The sequence below is a fragment of the Triticum dicoccoides genome, chromosome 5A (assembly GCF_002162155.2).
Source record: "Triticum dicoccoides isolate Atlit2015 ecotype Zavitan chromosome 5A, WEW_v2.0, whole genome shotgun sequence".
Classification (NCBI taxonomy): Eukaryota; Viridiplantae; Streptophyta; class Magnoliopsida; order Poales; family Poaceae; genus Triticum; species Triticum dicoccoides.
Window position 1 is genome coordinate 123,294,156 of NC_041388.1, and position 5,352 is coordinate 123,299,507.

Genomic DNA, 5,352 nt, shown 5'->3' on the forward strand with positions numbered 1-5,352 from the left:
ACGAGGTGGCCATGAAGCCTTTGCCCCTCATGTTGGAAGGTTCTGCCAGGGCATGGTTGACTCAATTACCTCCTAGCAGCATTTACACTTGGGAAGATCTGTCCCGAGTGTTCGTCAGGACGTTTGAAGGAACTTGCAAGCGACCAGCTGGATTGACAGAGTTGCAAGTCTGCGTGCAGAAAACTAATGAGACTCTCAGAGAGTATATTCAGAGGTGGATCACTTTGCACCACACTGTGGAGAATGTGTCTGATCATCAGGCAGTCTGCGCCTTCAAAGATGGTGTCAAGAACAGAGAACTGAGTTTGAAGTTTGGTCGAACCGGTGACATGACCTTGAGTCGGATGATGGAGATTGCTACCAAGTACGCCAACGGCGAAGAAGAAGACCGACTCCGAAGCGGCAAGCACAAGCCGAGTCAGTCGGAAAAAGGAAACACCAGTCGGAAACAGAAGCGGAAGGCTGAACCGACAGCTCCTGGAGAGGCTCTGGCCGTGACTCAAGGAAAGTTTAAGGGGAAACCAAAAGGATCCTGGAACCCCAAGAAGGTAAAGGATAAAGAAGGGAACGACGTGATGGATATGCCATGTCACATTCACACGAAGAAAGACGAAGAGGGGAATATCATTTACCCGAAGCACACCACTCGCCAATGTCGACTCCTGATCCAGCAGTTTCAGGGAAAACAGTCTAAGGACAAGGAGAAGGAGTTGGACAAGGCCGAAGACAAGGAGGACAGTGAGGAAGGATATCCGCATATCAACTCCACTCTGATGATCTTTGCAGATGTGGAAAGCAGAAGTCGACTGAAAGTGATTAACCGAGAGGTGAACATGGTTGCCCCCGCAAAAGCAAATTATCTGAAGTGGTCTCAAACACCCATCACATTCGACCAATCTGATCACCCGACTCATATTGCCACCCCTGGGAGGCAAGCTTTGGTGGTCGATCCAGTTGTCGAAGGCACTCGACTGACAAAGGTGCTGATGGATGGTGGAAGTGGGTTGAACTTATTGTATGCAGACACATTGAAAGGTATGGGCATTCCGATGTCCCGACTGAGCACTAGTAACATGAGCTTTCATGGAGTTATACCAGGGAAGAAGGCCGAGTCACTCGGCCAGATAGCTTTGGACGTGGTGTTTGGTGATTCGAAGCATTTTCGCAAAGAAAAGTTGACGTTTGAGGTCGTGGATTTTCAGAGTGCATATCATGCCATTTTGGGGAGACCAGCTTACGCACGATTTATGGCTCGACCATGCTACGTGTACCTCAAATTGAAGATGCCCGGCCCCAAAGGAGTGATCACTGTCACCGGTGATCGGAAAAAGGCAGAAGAGTGCTTTCAGAAGGGCTCCAAGATCGCCGATTCCCAGGTGACAGCGGTCGAGTTCGAAGAATATAAGCAAAACGCAGATCCGAGTGACTTGCTGCGATCCAAGAAGCCCGCCACAGAGTCTGCATTCCAGTCGTCCGGTGAGACGAAGCCTGTTCACATTCACCCGACCGACCCCGAAGCAGCTCCGACCCGCATCTCCATGACACTCGACCCAAAATAGGAAGAAGCGCTCATCCAGTTCCTCCGGGAGAACTGGGACATTTTTGCATGGAAGCCCGCTGATATGCCAGGTGTTCCCAGGGGACTGGCTGAGCATCGCCTAAGAGTCGACTCATCTGCAAAACCAGTCAAAGAGCATCTTCGGCGGTCCGCCGTCCAGAAGAGAAAAGCCATTGGCGAAGAAGTGGCTCGACTGTTGGCGGCAGGATTTATCCGAGAGATATACCACTCCGAGTGGCTCGCTAATGTCGTCATGGTTCCTAAGAAGGACAAATCGCTCCGAATGTGCATTGATTTCAAGCACATCAACCGGGCCTGCCCGAAAGATCATTTTCCTCTCCCTCGCATAGATCAAATTGTTGACTCGACCGCGGGATGTGAGAGGTTATCTTTTTTAGATGCCTACTCCGGGTACCACCAGATCCGTCTGTACGGGCCCGACGAGGTAAAAACAGCTTTCATCACTCCATTCGGGTGCTTCTGCTATATCACCATGCCATTCGGCCTCAAGAATGCTGGGGCCACATTCATGCGAATGATTCAGAAGTGTCTACTCACTCAAATCAGTCGGAGTGTGGAAGCTTATATGGATGATATTGTTGTCAAGTCACGAAAAGGTTCCGACCTGCTCGCTGACCTCGCCGAAACATTTGCCAACCTCAGAAGGTATGATATCAAGCTCAATCCATCGAAGTGCACATTTGGAGTTCATGGTGGCAAGTTACTCGGTTTTCTCGTTTCCGAACGGGGAATCGACGCTAACCCAGAGAAGATTGGCACTATTCTCCGAATGAAACGCCCTGTGCGAGTGCACGATGTCCAGAAGCTTACTGGATGCTTGGCCGCATTAAGTCGATTCATCTCACGACTCGGTGAAAAGGCATTGCCTCTTTATCGACTGATGAAGAAGACAGACAAGTTCGAGTGGACTCCAGAAGCTGATGCAGCGTTTGCCGAGCTAAAAGCTCTGCTCTCCACCCAGCCGGTGCCTGCTGCTCCAATCAGCAAAGAGCCTCTGTTGCTCTATATCGCAGCCACAGGACAAGTCGTCAGTACCGTGCTAACGGTCGAGCGGGAAGAAGAAGGAAAAGCCCTCAAAGTGCAGCGCCCAGTGTATTATTTGTCTGAAGTCTTGACTCCATCCAAGCAGAGATATCCTCATTATCAGAAGCTTGTATATGGAATATACATGACCACAAAGAAGGTTGCTCATTATTTCTCTGATCATTACATCACAGTCGTTAGCGACGCTCCACTATCAGAGATTTTGCACAATAGGGATGCAACTGGTCGAGTGGCCAAATGGGCGATTGAACTTCTTCCCCTTGATATCAAGTTTGAGGCAAAGAAAGCCATTAAGTCCCAGGCAATAGCAGATTTCCTTGCCGAGTGGATTGAACAGCAGCAGCCGACTGAAGTTCACTCGGAGCATTGGACCATGTTTTTTGATGGCTCTAAGATGTTGAATGGTTCCGGTGCTGGGGTTGTCCTGGTTTCCCCCAGAGGAGATAAGCTCAGATATGTGCTCCAGATTCACTTTGATTCCTCCAACAATGAGGCAGAATATGAAGCCCTCTTATATGGGTTGCGCATGGCCATTTCACTCGGCGTCCGTCGCCTGATGGTCTATGGCGACTCGGATTTAGTGGTCAATCAGGTGATGAAAGAGTGGGACGTGAGAAGCCCAGCCATGACTGGATACTGCAGTGCAGTGAGGAAGCTGGAAAAGAAGTTCGAGGGGTTGGAGCTCCATCATATACCCCGACTGAAAAATCAAGCAACTGATGATCTAGCAAAGATAGGTTCCAAGAGAGAAGCCATCCCGAGTGGTGTGTTCTTGGAGCATATACACACTCCGTCAGTCAAAGAAGATCCTTTCACCGAAGAAACTCCACAGCCCAAGAGTGCCACAGATCCGACTGAAGTTGAAGTCCCAGCGGTGGTCGACTTGATCATGGAGGTTTTGGTGGTCATTCCCGACTGGACGATTCCGTATGTCGCATATATCCTGAGGAAAGAGCTCCCGGAGGATGAGGAAGAGGCTCGACAGATCGTCCGTCGATCTAAGGCCTTTACCGTAATCAAAGGACAATTATACAGAGAAAGCGCGACTGGAGTTGGTCAAAAGTGCATAACACCAGAAGAAGGTCGACTCATCCTCAATGATATTCACTCGGGGACCTGTGGTCATCATGCGTCCTCTCGGACCATCGTGGCCAAAGCATACCGAGCCGGATTTTACTGGCCAAAGGCGAATGAGATGGCAAAAGAGATAGTGGATAAGTGCGAGGGATGTCAATTCTACTCGAATATGTCACACAAGCCTGCGTCGGCTCTGAAGACCATTCCACTCGTCTGGCCTTTCGCAGTATGGGGATTGGACATGGTCGGTCCTTTGAGAACAGGACGAAGTGGCTTCACGCATGTACTGGTGGCAGTCGACAAGTTCACCAAGTGGATCGAGGCTAAACCAATCAAGAGCCTTGACACCGGTACTGCTGTTAGCTTCATCAGGGAACTAATATTCAGATATGGAGTCCCACACAGCATCATTACGGATAATGGGTCGAACTTTGACTCAGAGGAATTCAGAGCTTTCTACAACTCCCAGGGCACACGGGTCGACTACGCTTCAGTCGCCCATCCGCAGTCGAATGGACAAGCAGAGCGAGCTAATGGACTGATTCTTAAGGGATTGAAGCCTCGACTGATGCGTGATCTCAAACACGCGGCTGGAGCTTGGGTCGACGAACTTCCCTCAGTACTCTGGGGACTGCGGACCACACCTAATCGGTCGACCGGAAGAACTCCATTCTTCTTGGTCTACGGAGCTGAAGCAGTCTTGCCGAGTGATCTTCTCCACAATGCTCCTCGAGTTGAAATCTACAACGAAGCAGAGGCTGAACAAGCGTGGCAAGACGCAGTCGACCTTTTAGAGGAAGAAAGGGAGATGGCTCTGATCCGGTCGACCATCTACCAACAAGATTTGCGTCGTTTCCACGCCAGAAATGTGAGAGGTCGAGCCTTCCAGGAAGGAGATTTGGTTCTTCGAGTGGATCAGCACAAACCACACAAGCTTGCTCCTTCTTGGGAAGGCCCCTTCATCGTCACCAAGGTTCTCCACAACGGGGCGTACCGTCTTTACAACGTCGAGCATAGTATCGACGAGCCCCGAGCTTGGAACGCGGAGCTACTCCGCCCATTTTACACTTAAGTTTTATCACTCAGATGAGTTGCAATAAAGTACTTCTGTAGTTCATGGACCTCAAAATAATAGTGTCATAGTCCCTCCATAATTTCTGTCGCTTTTTATTTTTGTCCGATAAAATTCCCCCTCAGTGGGTGACTTAGCTGCGAATCCGTTTCGCCTAAGTTTGTAAAAATCCTACCGAGTGGCGAGCCAGACTCCCACTCGGAGGCTTAGCTGCGAATCTGTTTCGCCTAAGTTATCAAAATCCTACCGAGTGGTAAGCCAGCCTTCCACTCGGGGGCTTAGCTGCAGCCCTGTGCTCGCCTAAGTTATAAAAATCCTACCGAGTGGTAAGCCAGCCTTCCACTCGGGGGCTTAGCTGCAGCCCTGTGCTCGCCTAAGTTATAAAAATCCTACCGAGTGGTAAGCCAGCCTTCCACTCGGGGGCTTAGCTGCAGCCCTGCGCTCGCCTAAGTTATCAAAATCCTACCGAGTGTAGAGAAACCCTCTCACTCGGGGGCTTAGCTGCAGTCCAAGCACTCGCCTAAGTTACAAAAATCCTACCGAGTGAAGAGCAACCCTCTCACTCGGAGGCTTAGCTGCA